The sequence below is a fragment of the Adiantum capillus-veneris genome, chromosome 7 (genome assembly GCF_014529385.1).
Source record: "Adiantum capillus-veneris isolate H3 chromosome 7, ASM1452938v2, whole genome shotgun sequence".
Lineage (NCBI taxonomy): Eukaryota > Viridiplantae > Streptophyta > Polypodiopsida > Polypodiales > Pteridaceae > Adiantum > Adiantum capillus-veneris.
This window is the reverse complement of record NC_140937.1, coordinates 6,493,424-6,509,392: the sequence shown is the minus strand read 5'-3', so window position 1 is coordinate 6,509,392 and position 15,969 is coordinate 6,493,424.

Below are 15,969 nucleotides of genomic sequence, written 5' to 3'. Positions count from 1 at the left end.
TGAGTCGGACCTTCCATCCACCATCAGACCAATGCTGACTATAATAGTGAGCTTGTGTAGATTTCTCCTGAGGAGATGATGGCAAAAGTCCAAGAGAATGAAGAGCTTAAAGTTTGGACATGAGCATATTGTTCTTCGGCCATGATGCATTGAGTTTTTAAAGGCTCTACTTAGCAATTTCAATGTAGGGATATGGTCAGCTGCTAATGACATGCATGTTGTGGACATCATCAAGATTTTAGAAAAGGAAGCTAAAGAAAAATTTCCATTCTTTATGATATGGGGGCAAAGACAATGTCAACCATGCATAGAATCAAAGATCGCTCGCTTAGATATTCCAAGAGTAGAAGCACTTTTCAAACTGTTGGCTATTGCATCATCAAAATTTGGGATTGATGCAAGAAGATTGCTTCTTGTAGATGATGAACCATTAAAGGGATGCGTGAATCCTTCATTGAATTGTATTTTTCCACCATCATTTAATGGTGATGATGAGGAGGATAATATCCTCCTTGGGGAGATGCTACCATATATCAAAGCTCTCAATCATGTTAATGACATGCACACAAGTATAGGGTCTCATTTATATAGACAAGCACCCATAGTTCAAGGTCATGAGCTTTATAACCATATACACAAGGTTGTTGCAGAGTGGGAGGAGAGAAATCTAATTTTTCTAGGGAAAACCTACTCCACAGGCAGGCTACCGGAAGTTTCTCGTCCTCTTCACGATGAGAAAGTTGCAACATCTAGCACTAGTGGAATGTCCATTGAAGTCAAGACAAGAAACTTTCATCACATGATTGAGAAAAAGTAAGGGTCTTAAAGAATATCAAATCGTTATCAGCCTTGAAATGTACGGAAGCAATTATGCTTGCCCCAAAATTGGGATACAAGGAGCCTGTGATCAAAGTTCATGAAGCCAATAATTATATAAAGCATCTAAAAGATCAGTATGATCTCAAATAGACCTACATCAAGAAATGATGGAGCAATGTTTTGTAACATTTTGTCATTTACAAAGATCTTTATGTACTCAGACTTTGTTAGAGTGCTTAGGGTTTCAAGATATATGAAAATGTAAATGATTAATAGTTTTTTAATTTTTCTTTCAATGCTATAAGTAACTTTTGAGTTTCGTGTGTCAAATGCTCTTTTTTTTTAAAGGTTTTATAGTTTTTTGCTTTGAACTTTGAGTTCATTGTGCCATCAAGGACAAGCTACATGGTCATAAGGTCAAATATTGCTCTATGACCTTAGGGGATTTTCACTTTATGGTCTCAATACCCCATGCCTCTAAGGCCATAGGGTCATAGGTTGGCATGTGTTCTTGTATAAGACTTACTAAGTGTAACCACAAATTAGCACCCTATGTCCCTAAGGTCTTCAACACACTTAAGATCTCTATATTAACTTTTTTTTAATAATTTCAGGGCTTTTAAGAAAAAATGTTTTGCTATTAGATGATCACAAAATAGAGGAGCTCCCTCTCACATTGCATCAAATATCACATTCACACCAAGAACAATGGTTTTATTATCTACCAGCATCTTTCAAACAGCAGAAAAAAATGCTTATCTTATATTTAGAGGGTGTGCTTCTTGCAACATTTGAGCTTCACTCAAGGCCAACCCGGACCAAGTACATGTGCATTGTAGAAGATAACAATGAGGTGTATGCGGTGCGTCTAGATGCAGAGTATTTCTTAAGCTTTTGCTTTAAGTTCTTTGAGGTTTGGATTTGGAGCTGCCATCGTTTACAAAAAGCTCAACGCATAATGAAGACCTGTTTTCCTACACAGAGTCACAAATTCAAGATGATTATGGATAATAGGTGCTGCCAAAATTCAAATTTCATGATCGCTTACAAAAGAGCCTATCACAAACATCTTTCGACCATATGGAAGCTCTTTGATTACTTAGATGGGGGCAACACTATAATATTTGATGATAGTCCATACCGAGTGATGTGGAATATGCAAGGAACTTATATGATTTTTCCAAAGTTTTGGAACCAACCTACTCAATTGCTTCAAAGTTTTTTAAAAGATGAAATTGTTCCATGGTTATGTGGATGGTTGTATGCTAAAGACAAGAGAGACTATACCATAAGAAATTTTGTAATGTTCCATTCAGATCCTGAGACTCACTATGTAATGCAATGTTATATGTCTGAACGGATTCAAAAATCTCAAGAGAAGGAGGCCACCTTAAGTGTACTAGTTAAGTATTCCTAATAGCATCTACAAAGTATTTGGCATTGTCTAATTTTCAAATTTTAAACTTGATGGAAAGTTGTGGAATAGCTTGAAAAATCTTTAAAATAAATTTTTTATGAAGTGCATCCTATTGTGAGGAGACTTCTCTCATTCAAGTTTTTTGGTTTCATTGTTTTATGCTTCTATGGTATTGTTAACTTTTTCTTCTTACTAATTGTCTTTATTAAGTGATGCAAACAATCAAAATGTTCTTGACATTTGGTAGTGTTACAAAACGATGCTTTTAAACACCCTCAATCTTGGAGATATCATACTCTTTCTAGTTAGTACTTTGTTATACATGCAATGAGGACCATCATTTTTATGAAGCTGTCAAGTTGTTGGTGATAATCTCTGTGTCTATACTTTATACTATTTTGACATAATCAATGTATATGCTTCTTATTATTCACATCAAATGGTGTTTTTAAACACCTCCTTTTTTTGAGACACCGTCTCTAAAACCTTTGAATGAAGTTTTAAAGCATGTACTTGATGTAAAAAATATTCATCTTAAGATAGATTCTTTGGCACAAACTTATATTAAGAGTTTTTATATTGTATTTTTATGCTAAGTAAGAGATTCAAAGTCAGAATCATGATATATTATCTATGTAAGTGCCTCATTTAAATTTGTATAGTTAAATAAAATACCAAATGAAACTATAGGTGCAATAGATGACATCTTATGGTCTTAGGGCCATAGGATACTCTATATTATTGTTTAGATCTTTTAATTGTTTGTGAACATAGAGCATAGAGGGTTTTTCTCACTAGCATAGAGGATATCCTATGGCCTTGGGGCCACAGGGTCTCAATATTGAGCGTAGATGATTTCTTACTAGCATAGAGGGTACCTTGTGGCCCTAGGTCCATAGGGTGCAAACATAGAGCATAGAGGATTCTTACTAGCACGGAGGGCACCCTCTGGCCTAAGGCCATATGGTGACAACATAAACTATAAAGGGTTTCCTACTAGTATACAAGGCACACCTTGTGCCCTTGGGGACATAGAGTGCCAACATAGATCATAGAGGGGTTTCTCACTAGCATAAACGACATGATACATCTTCTGGCCCTAAGACAACCTACAGCCTTAGGGCCATAGGGTGGCCCATAAATAAAGTCCCATATGGCTTTGAAGCCATGGATCTCTTTATACGTTGAGACCTGCTATCAATCCTAACCCTATGGCCTTGAGTTCATAAAGAGACATATTTTGGATTATCTTAAAGTCATAGATATATCTACAAAGATCACTATATGGCCTTAAGGCCATAGGTGGAATATATGGCATCTTATGGTCTTATAGCCATAGGATACTCTATATTATTGTCTAGACTTTTTAAATGTGAAATATTAGTTTGAATATTGTTTAATTTATTGTGTATTTAAAACTTGATAGCATGCTACAAAACCATGACCAAGTATTTTGTTATATGTGGATTAAGGTCATCAAATTTATGACAAGAGAGTTTAATAATATTTGTCTTTACATGTTATCTTTTTTAATCGTTGTAATCAATCTATATATGCTCAAAAATCATATCAATTGGTTCTTTTGACACCTCATTTTTAAGAAGACACTTCTAGAAGCATTTGTTGAATTTTGAAAAGCATTGATGTTGTACAAACCCTTTCACAAAGAACTATATTGGAGGTTTATTTATAAATCTTATAGTAGAGAATTTAAACAGTGACGCATACAATCATGATAATTTATCTAAATTAAAGGCAACTAGAGCCTAGAAATTGTTAAACAACACAATCCAAGCATACACATTTAGAATTTAAGAAACGGGATTTTTTCAAATTATCTAAAATGGTGCTAAATGGTTCTTGAACATAGCTCTTATACTCTACTAACCTCTTTATGCCTGTATAGGAGATGGCATCAATTCATGGAGGCTCTTTGTATCATCATCTTTGGAATTGGATTCCATTGAGAGGGAACAACCTTGACCTCTGATTTTGCTTTGTGATCTCCTATAAAAGAAGGTAGGGTCTTTAACGTTTCTAGTTTACTCTTTGTAGACACTTTCAACCCAATGTCACCATACAATGACTGTATATCCCCAGGATAAAACTCATAATCCATGTTGATTTATGGAATAGGTGATAACTTAAAAGGCACATTACTATCTTTGTGGTTTCTAATTGTTTCCCACAAGGCTTGCAACCATGGCTCTTCCACGACTAGAATGGCAATCATTCCTTGTGATTTGGCATCACCATTCGTCACGGTTTGCTACTACCCTTGTATCCAATGGTGTTTCTTGTTTAGGTCTCTTTAGATTGAAAGTTTTATCTTGTTTGTGCTCACTTTCCCTTTCATTTTGAGGTGTCATCACATCTGTGTTGAGAATGTTTGTCTTTTTTTGTTGCATTACATCTTGAGTGGTTTCTATGAGACATTTGCACATTTTGAATCTTCTCGTCAATTTATGGATGTGGATACGTCCACCATCTCTGCTCTAAAGTTTGGTTTTTCTTTCTTTCTTGCCTCATAGGTTTGCAATAGAGCATGTAAGGGCTCCAATACTTTCTCTACCAAGATTGGACCACTTGATGAAATTTTGGATGGCTATGCTCCCTTAAATTTTCCTTTGTTTTCTTTCTCACATTTGAGTTGCTCTCTAGTTTGTTGCAGCTCTGTCTCCAAGGCCATATTTTCCCTTAGCCTCTTAGATTTCATTTTATCTCTTTTTTATTTCCCTTTTTTTTCTTTGGAGTCCTAACTGTTATAGGACTATTGAATTCACTTTGATAAGGAAGTTTTGTCTGTTATCGATCGGCTTGTTTCTTGTAGCTTTTTGAGCTTGAGCTCTAGTCACCACATTGATAGGCATTGTTGCCACGGTTTCAGATCTATTGGAGAAAGGTAAAATACCAATGCCATTCATTGTTGCTTTTTCCTTGTTTTCAAGATTCTTGGGACACTTTGGAAGTGAATGATCTACCCCACAACCCTCACAAAATCTAAAGATCTTTGCTCAGTTTCCCTTGTGTGGAAAAATTTGTGTCTAATGGTTACCTCCACATGCATAGCAAGGACCTTTTGGTTGAGCACCTCTTGTTGTGCCCCATTGGCTATCTCATCCTAGAAAGGTATTCTCTAGGTTTGTAGTTCTAATTTGCTATTAGCATGAGTGTATTTTCATCCATCATGAATGTAATGATTTTTTGATGGCTAAGCAATGTAAGAAGGTTTTGTAGCCTCATCTGAGCTTACCCAAGAAGGATAACTCTCATTGGAATATGCAGTTCCTTCTGGCTCTCTCCCATATCTTTCCACTGGCTCTTCATAATAAGAAGTTGGTGGCAACATTTGTTGACTTGTGAGTGCTTCAACCAACTATATGTATTGAACAGTAACCCTATTATCTTGAGGCAAAGGGGGTTTTTGGCCCAACACAGGTTGTGTCTTATCTCCCCCTTGTGCTCTGCATTGTTTTGTCCTATTGGTACCTTGGTGGTGGTGGCAAAGGCTACATCCTTGGAGGTCCAAAAGGCATTTCCTTCACGTAGTTTTTGGTTATAAAAACATTCATTCGTATTGTGGTTGGTGTACTTCTAGTCAAATGCGCACCATTCAAAGCTCTAGGTACATTTTCTACTTGTGGTGGTTATTGTTGTAGGTTCAGATTTTGTCGATAGGTCTAATTTATCCTTCCAATCACTTTCTTGACCACTTGATCAATAATTGGTGTGATTTATGCAAGAGCATTGCATTTTTTGATAGTTTATTGATGGTTTATTGATGGTTGAAGAGGAATTGCTAGTAGTAGTATCTATGTCTTTTGATGCCTCTCCGTAAGTTTTGCAATTGTTGACTAGATACAATGCTTCTCTAGTGACCTGCTCAAATGTGGTGCATGCCTTCAAGTGCAAATCAATCATGAGAGTTTTATTTCGTAAGCCCTCTATAAAGAGAACCAATCATTTCTCATCTTGCAGTAAATCTCGTGTAGGACATCTCTCAATATATTGCTTGAAGTGAAGCGAAGCTTCCTTTACCTTTTCGTTTTGTTTTTGCTTAAAGGCATAGATTTGAAAAACTATGTTATGCTTGATTCCTCTACAAACTCTCGTAGGAGTTTTTCAATATTTGGGAAATCTTTGTTGTTCAATGGCTGGAACCATGCCAAGGCCGTTCCTTCCAAAGTTAACCTAAATCCCTCATACAAAGTGTTGAAATCCGCTACTTGTTTAGTTCTTAAGACATGCCTAAAGAGTGAAACATGTGCATATGGATCCCCTAACCCATTGTACTTTTTTGCATCACCAATTAAGATGGTTGCATTCGTTGTGTTTCAGCTACTATTCTCATTACCCTAGGTTCTCTAAAAACAACATCTCTAGCTTTGTATCCACCACTAGTTGGCCACTTCTCTTGTCACACATCTTTAGCTTTAGTCCAAGTGTCTGGAACTCTCATAGTGTGGATTGTGTCTGGAGCATCAGTGCCTCAATATGTGGTGATTGGAACCCTTGAATTCAACCATTGGTCTTGGTACTAAAAATTGTGGTCGACTGAATGGATCTTCCACTCTAGTTCTAACAGGACTCGCTCTTGAGGTTTTTGACCTCGTTTATGAGACAGTCGGTCTATATATGCTTGGGAGTGACATAGTACTGATGGAGGGGTCCTACAAATTAAAAATAGCTCTCCAAATCCTTGTGGCCCATAGCAGAGCATTTTTGTCCATACTTATCAAGCATGATCACTTGGGTATCTTGGCCTTCTTTGTATGTAAAAACATACAAGCTATTTTGCTTTGATAACTTTCTAATGTAGGGCTCATCGCACTTATAATAGAGTATCTTATCTCCATTTACATACTTATCAACCTCACATGAGTATTATCCATGTTGACTCAAGTTTCCATATTCACTCGCCTTAACTTCGCATTAGGAATGTGTCATAATAATCAATATCTAATTCTCCTAAATGATTTTCTCATATTAAACTGATCATTTAATGTGGGGAAGTTCCAGGGGAGAAAAGGCTAGAATATTGGTTAAGCTAGCAGACTGGCCACAGTAGGGATCCAAAGGAGGGAAAATAGGGATCCAAAGGGGGGGCCATCTGCAAAAGAGCCATGTGCAACAATGGGCTAAAAAGACCCTAAGGTTCAGCCCATTAAGACTTCCAAAATGCTAAGGTTCCAAAATTCAAAGGTTGTGTCCAAAGGGTAAAGCTTAGGGGGAATTGGATTCTTAGTGTGCTCTCCAAAGTCAACACATATCCCTACATGGGAGGGGGCGAGCCCTTCTTCTAGGGGATGAGAGAGAAAGCCACACACACACACAGGCTCCCTTTACACAAAGGGAATGAGGGACACATGTCAGCTCCCTAGGCCAGATGCCCACAAGGTGTGCCCAGTTTCTATTGGATGACCCTTGAAGTGGACCAATGAGAATTAAGCTAGAGTAAATCTAGTTTAATTAATTTTTAAAAATTTTAATAAAAGAAACCAATGAGAATTAAGTCTCCTAGAAGACTATTGGGCAGTCTCACAAGGGGTCCAATGAGCATTCAAGAGCCCAATGGCTTGCCTGATTCCTATTGGCCAGGAGGCAAAGGGGTCCAATGAGAGTTTAGTTTAATTATTTAATTACCTAAAGCTCTCACAAAAGGGGAAAGGGGGACACATGTCAGAAGGCTATCTCTTATGCTGCTTAATAGTCATTGGCTTGACTTGGGGAGAGCCAATGAGGGCTCAGCAAGAGCAAATAGCAAGAGGGCTCGCCCAAGAGAGAGAGGGGGCTGATTTTTGCAAGGCATTATCACACACACACTTGCACAATCTCATGTGTGAAGAAAGAGAAGACTATCTCTTCCCAAGCTTTAATGGAGAGCTCATCACCTACTCCAAGCTTGTGAGATAGAAGCCTACATCAACACACTCTTGGCATGCGGATGCAAATCCAACCAAGAGCCAAGCTTCAATGCATGCTCATCTCCTCTACCAAGATAATTACTAAGCTAAGCTATGCTAATATGAGTGATTATGTGAGGAGATGTACATCTTTCTCGTAAGATACTCCTTCTTCCTCTCAATCTACTCTCATACCCTGCTAGCTCTCACCATCTTCGAAGGTGTGTGAGGTCTTGGGTCTGAGAACGGGGATAATTCAGGTTGTGTTTGCTAAGTGTTTTGCTTAGTGCATGAAGCTTTCATCTTCATTGCACTAGCTAGTCTTGAAGGAACACAAAAAATTGTATTGTACAATGTCTCTCTTGATGGGAGAAACCATAATACAAAGCCTTTTGGAGGGGGGACCGGCTCCATGCAAATCCGGTCCTCAACTGTTGTCATTAGCTTAATTTCTCTCTCTTTTGAAAGTATTTTCGATGCTATCTAACTAGGTGTTATGCTTTTTGTTGCTCTCTCCACCCAAGCACTCTTGTAATTCTCATCAGGAATCTATTCTACTGAAATGCCCACTATGTTCATGCTCATTTCCGCTACACACAAGTTATTAGGCCATTAAATGTTACATTGGTATCAAAGCACAAGGTTTCTCTTTTCTTGCTCAAGAAGGGAGGTCCTCAAGCTAGCTACAAATGGTTGGTATTATTAATTGCCTGTGAGTAAGTAGAATAGGGATTTTTCAGCCTTGCAGTGAGCCTGCCTTCGTGCAGTTAACGAGGAATCACCGTCGAGAGCTATGGTCTTAATAGTGGAGTCCTACGGGGCTTGCCTACGGCTTAACCACTATTGAGCTATTAGAAGCTTGACAGGAGCCAGTGCTGTTTTGGTGTCGAAAGACCCTCTCTTCTATTCCTTGCAATTAATGGTATTCGAGCCGCGGGTACAGTAGCTTGAGTGCTTTTTCTAAAGGGGTAAAGAGGAGTAGCAACTAGGGCTTGAAGTGCCAAAGTACACCTAAAAAGTTTACACCTAAAAGTTTTTAGAATGGCTGACAATAGTAAAGAGAGTGAAATTAATGTTGATAACTTTGATTTTGCTCATGAGCAAGCTACTAATGATGCTTCAATGCTTGTTAACTATCTTGTTTCTAGGCTTCAACAAGCCATGGGAAATCCATCTCTCCAAAGTGAAGTGCAATGGCAGCTCCATGCTCAGGGGATTCTCCAAGCTCATCACCATGATGAGAGAACACCTAGGAAGCCTCCTTGTGAGACTACCAAAAGAGGTCTCTCTCCGATTCGGGAAGAAGAAGAGAATCCATATGAAGGGCTCAAGAATTTACTTCTTGATGATGCATCTCCTTCCCAAAGGAGAACTCAAGAGCCTCCACCGAAGGAACGAGAAAGAAGCGAGTCTCCCGCCACCTCGGTGGAGATGGCTCCACGAAGACGGCAGGTTAAACGCTCTCCATCACCACCAAAGCGGAGAAGACCATCGTATTCTTCTCCTCACCACAATTCAAAGAGGGATGATAAAAAGCAAGAGAAGAAAAAGGCGAGAAAGAGGACACCCTCTTCTCCATCTTCTTCATCATCTTCCTCTTATGAAAGTGATGCTGAAGACGACAAACATCAAGACAAGAAAAAGGCGAGAAAGAGGTCACCCTCTTCTCCACCTTCTTCAAATTCTTCACCTTCTGAAGAAAGTGATGGTGCAACCTTTGAACCATCAAAAAGAAGAGGCCATAGGAAATCCTATGCCGCATGGAAGAGGTCGTCCAAGCTGAAGAAATTCAAAGAGGGAGGGAAGAGCATCTCTTTCCTTACTTATGATGGCACCTTTGGTGCTACGGACAAAGTCTTGGCCTTAATCCAACAATTCGATGCGGCGTTTGGAGATGAGGGCTTCACGGAGTCCTCTAAGCTACGCCATGTAGCTATGCACTTTCAAAAGTCCGCCAGACAATGGTGGTCTAGCCTATGAGCCAACGGTGAAGCTCCACGAACATGGAAAGCTTTAAGAGCTTCCATTATGAAGCAATTTTTGGCCACCGATGCAAAAGACAAAGTACTCACCGAATGGCAACGCTTAAAGATCTCTCCCAATGAATCCATCCACAAATATGTAGACATGTTTTGGGACCTACAACTCAAAGCCACTATCTTCAAAAAGTTGGATTTTGGAGAGCAAAAGCAACAATTTTGTGCGGGCTTAACCGAAGAAATGGCGGAGTATGTCAACTCCCAAAGACCACGTACCATATCGGCGGTAATACACCATACTATGGTGGCCTCACGAATCAATTTCCAAACGGGGGCTAAAAGAAATAATAAGCCCCCGGAAAATAAGGGTTCCAATGAGCCTAAGGGGAAGGACAATGTCCAAAAGTCTCCTAAGGGCAACTCCAACAAAGCTAAAGAGAAGGGAGTTTACAAAGGTAAGAACAAACTCTCCCCTGAAGAGCTTGAGCATTATCGCAAGGATAACCGGTGTTTCAAGTGCGGCGAACAAGGGCATGCGTACCGCGCTTGTCCCCAAAATAACAACCGCCAAGATCCTCCTAGAGCTTCTTTGGTTGAAATCCAAGAGGAGGAGACTCACCAAACTCACCACAAAGGATCTCCTCTATGCCATGCTTGGGGAAAGGTAAGAGAACATGATGCTTTTATTCTCTTTGACCCTGGTTCTACTCACAATTTTATATCTATGGAGTTAGCCACCAAGCTAGGCATACAATCCTACGAGATGGGAGATGTCCTACCCGCAGACAGTGCCTTCAAGGGGCAAGAAGCTTTAGTCACTCCCTTAATTGGGAAATTGAGGCTTCATGTCCAAGGCTATGTGGACAAAGAGGACTTCTTTATCTCTCCTCTCAAGCATGAGGATGTAATCCTAGGGGCACCATGGTTTGACCGCCTGGCTGCCGATGTTAAATTTCCTGAAAGGAGAATCTCCTTTAAGTTCAGGGAAAAAGACATGTATATAGATGCTAAGGAAATGGGTAACACTATCCCCATTGTACATACACCAGCTTTCAACAAGTCAATAAAGACCTCTATTCCGTGTACATGATTTTTGTTAAAGACTCTCAAAATGAACCTAATGCTTTAGCAAAAGAAAATAAAAGAAACCAAAAGGAATTAGAGTTATCCAATTTTCTCAAGGGGTATCAAGATGTTTTTATTGACAAAATCCCTTGTGAGCTACCTCCTAAACAAGGTAATGATGACCATGCAATCGAACTTCTTCCAGGAAGTTCACCGCCTAACAAACCTCCTTATAGAGTTTCTCAAGCTCAACAAGAGGAGATTATGCGGCAAGTGCATGAGTTAGTTGAGAAGGGTATGGTTAGGCCAAGCTCATCTCCATTTTTCTCACCTGTGCTATTAGTGCAAAAGAAAGACAACACATATCGTATGTGTGTCGACTATAGAGCACTAAATAGGATCACTATCAAGAATAGGTTTCCCGTTCCACGGGTAGAAGACCTATTTGATAAGCTACAAGGATCGACCTACTTCAGTAGGATTGACCTAAAAAGTGGCTATCATCAAATAAGGATAGTTGATCAAGACATTGTAAAGACCGCATTTCGCACCACATTTGGTCTTTACGAATACATTGTCATGCCTTTTGGCTTGACCAATGCACCAGCCACATTCAACCGCTTGATGGAGAAGTTGTTCAGGCCTCATCGAACCTTCAATGGAGTGTTCTTTGATTATATTATCATCTACTCTAATTCATTGGAGGAACACAAGCAACACCTCCAGGTAATATTTCAAGTTTTAAGAGAGAATAAACTTTATGTTAATCGAAAGAAAAGCGAATTTTTCTTGCAAGAGATTCAGTATTTAGGTCATATTATCTCTCAAGATGGCATCCAAATGGATCCATCTAAGTTAGAGGTAATAAAAGGATGGCCTAAACCAAGGAATCTTCATGAACTAAGAAGCTTTATAGGTATGTGTGCATACTATAGACGCTTCATAGAAAAGTTCTCACAAATTGCGGGACCATTACATGACCTAACAAAGAAAAACGTTAGGTATACATGGTCTGCTAAAGAAAACAATTCTTTCGAAAAGCTTAAAGAAAAGCTTATCTCTCAACCTGTGCTTACACTACCGGATCTGTCAAAACCATTTGAGGTCCAATGTGATGCTTGTGGTGATTTCCTTGGAGCTGTTTTACTCCAAGAAAGGCACGCCACAGGCTATGAGAGTCGAAGGCTCGACCTTGTTGAGCAAGCTCTAGGCATATATGAAAAGGAACTCCTTGCAGTTCTACATGCCTTAGACTCATGGAAGAACTATTTATTGGGGACTCCTTTCATTCTGCGAACGGATCACCAAAGTCTTAAGTACTTCATGACGCAGACCAAGCTCTCCGACAAACAAATGAGGTGGGCAAATTTCCTTTCGCAATTTTATTTTCATATTGCTCACATCGCTAGCAAGCATAATCAAGTAGCTCATGCACTCTCAAGACGGCCGAGAGTGAATGCGGTTTCCATAGCAACTCACAATGATCTATCTTCAATGATAGATGAGTACGCTATTGATCCCGATTTTAGCGATGTGATTTCAGCCCTTGCATTAGGGAAGAAAGAAGAACCATTTACCTTACAAGATGGTTATCTACTCTATGGAAATAGACTATGCGTTACTAACTCACTACGTGAGAAAGTAATGTATGTGAGAAAGTAATGTATGAATCTCATGCTCCACCTTATGCGGGGCATAGAGGGATTCAGTCTACCTGAAATGGAATTGAAACATATTTCTATTGGCCTACCATGAAAGTGAACATACAAGAGTATGTTTCTAAATGTGTGGTATGCCAAAAGACAAAATTTGATAGAGGGAAGCAACTTGGATTTCTTCAACCCTTGCCAATCCCTAATTCACCATGGGAGAGCATATCCATGGATTTTATCTTTGGATTGCCTAAGTCTATCCATGGGAATACGGGAATATGGACGATAGTAGACAGGTTCAGTAAACAAGCTCATTTTATACCTGTCAAAAAGACTATCAAAGCCCATCAAATGGCAACCCTCTTCATTTCACAAATTTTCAAGTACCATGTCTTGCCAATGTCTATAGTGTCGAATAGAGATCCTAGAATGACCAGTAATTTCTGGAAGGGTCTCTTTGAGAATTTAGGGACAAGGCTAAACTTCTTTTCGGCCTATCATCCACAAACTGATGGCCAAAGTGAAATAGCTAACCTAACCATTCTCGATCTACTAAAAGCCTATGTAACGGAAGTAGATCAAAGATCCCAATGGGAGAAGTACTTACCCTTAGTGGAGTATGCTTACAATAACATTGTACATACTTCCACGGGAAAAGCACCTTTCGAGGTAATTGAGGGAAGATCAAAAAGTCCCTTGCTACTTAAGGTACATGGGAAGATCTTCGCTGCAGATGAGTATAGCCGAGACCTACAAGAATCTTTCCAAAAGATTAAGGATGATATGTCTATCTCACAGCAAAGGCAAAAGGCTGCTGCTGACAAGCACAGAAGAGCCCAAGCCTTTAAAGAAAACGATTGGGTCTTGTTAAAGTTTCCCAAGGCTCGATTAAGGCACACGACGGGCAAGAATCCTACGGGCCACCAAAAGTACTATGCTAAACTAGCAAAAAGGTACTATGGTCCCTTTCAGATTCTTAGGCCAATCAATGAGATGGCCTATAACCTCAATTTGCCCAATCATTGGCTCATACACAATGCTTTCTATGTGAGCCTATTAAAGCCTTACAAAGGAGAGCCACCTCAAGAACCAACTATTGAAGACCCGCCGGAGATCGAGGAACAAGAGGAGGTGCTCCAGCCCGAGTCCATTCTCTGACATGAAGACAAGGTGCTAAGAGGCGGTAAGACTATCCGACGATATCTTATTAAGTTTAAGAATTATCCTTTTGAAGATGCTAGATGGATGCAAGGCATACAGTTAAAGGATAACCTAAACCTTGTCAATGCTTACAATGCTTCCCAATGAGTAAGCAAATGTACAAATGTTAAAAATGAACAAAGTTTTTGTCTTATAAGACTTTCTTTTTCTTTATTGTGCACAAAAATGAAGTAGTATGCGTGCTTAGATCAAGTTTGCGCAGACGACGTCTCCCAAACACCAAGTAGAGCTTGTCACTCTATTAAGGAACACTGATAGGACTAATGTGCAGACATGCTTGCGACAGCCTAAGGCTCTCAAGCGCCAAATGGACTAGTCATCCATTGTGGAATGATGTCGTAGGGTAACATAGGGATCCTCTACCCGCTAAGAAAAGGACTCATGACTATGCTTTATCTTCTCTACACCATAGTCGAGGACGACTATGATTTCAAGAGAGAGGTAATGTCATAATAATCAATATCTAATTCTCCTAAATGATTTTCTCATATTAAAGTGATCATTTAATGTGGGGAAGTGCCAGGGGAGAAAAGGCTAGAATATTGGTTAAGCTAGTAGACTGGCCACAGTAGGGATCCAAAGGAGGGAAAATAGGGATCCAAAGGGGGGGGCATCTGCAAAAGAGCCATGTGCAACAATGGGCTAAAAAGACCCTAAGGTTCAGCCCATTAAGACTTCCAAAATGCTAAGGTTCCAAAATTCAAAGGTTGTGTCCAAAGGGTTAAAGCTTAGGGGGAATTGGATGCTTTGTGTGCTCTCCAAAGTCAACACATATCCCTACATGGGAGGGGGCGAGCCCTTCTTCTAGGGGATGAGAGAGAAAGCCACACACACACACAGGCTCCCTTTACACAAAGGGAATGAGGGACACATGTCAGCTCCCTAGGCTAGATGCCCACAAGGTGTGCCCAGTTTCTATTGGATGACCCTTGAAGTGGACCAATGAGAATTAAGCTAGAGTAAATCTAGTTTAATTAATTTAAAAAACATTTAATAAAAGAAACCAATGAGAATTAAGTCTCCTAGAAGACTATTGGGCAGTCTCACAAGGGGTCCAATGAGCATTCAGGAGCCCAATGGCTTGCCTGATTCCTATTGTCCAGGAGGCAAAGGGGTCCAATGAGAGTTTAGTTTAATTATTTAATTACCTAAAGCTCTCACAAAAGGGGAAAGGGGGACACATGTCAGAAGTCTATCACTTATGCTGCTTAATAGTCATTGGCTTGACTTGGAGAGAGCCAATGAGGGCTCAGCAAGAGCAAATAGCAAGAGGGCTCGCCCAAGAGAGAGAGAGGGGGCTGATTTTTGCAAGTCATTATCACACACACACTCGCACAATCTCATGTGTGAAGAAAGAGAAGACTATCTCTTCCCAAGCTTTAATGGAGAGCTCATCACCTACTCCAAGCTTGTGAGATAGAAGCCTACATCAACACACTCTTGGCATGTGGATGCAAATCCAACCAAGAGCCAAGCTTCAATGCATGCTCATCTCCTCTACCAAGATAATTACTAAGCTAAGCTATGCTAATATGAGTGATTATGTGAGGAGATGTACATCTTTCTCGTAAGATACTCCTTCTTCCTCTCAATCTACTCTCATACCCTGCTAGCTCTCACCATCTTCGAAGGTGTGTGAGGTCTTGGGTCTGAGAACGGGGATAATTCAGGTTGTGTTTGCTAAGTGTTTTGATTAGTGCATGAAGCTTTCATCTTCATTGCACTAGCTAGTCTTGAAGGAACACAAAAAATTGTATTGTACAATGTCTCTCTTGATGGGAGAAACCATAATACAAAGCCTTTTGGAGGGGGGACCGGCTCCATGCAAATCCGGTCCTCAACTGTTGTCATTAGCTTAATTTCTCTCTCTTTTGAAAGTATTGTCGATGCTATCTAACTAGGTGTTATGCTTT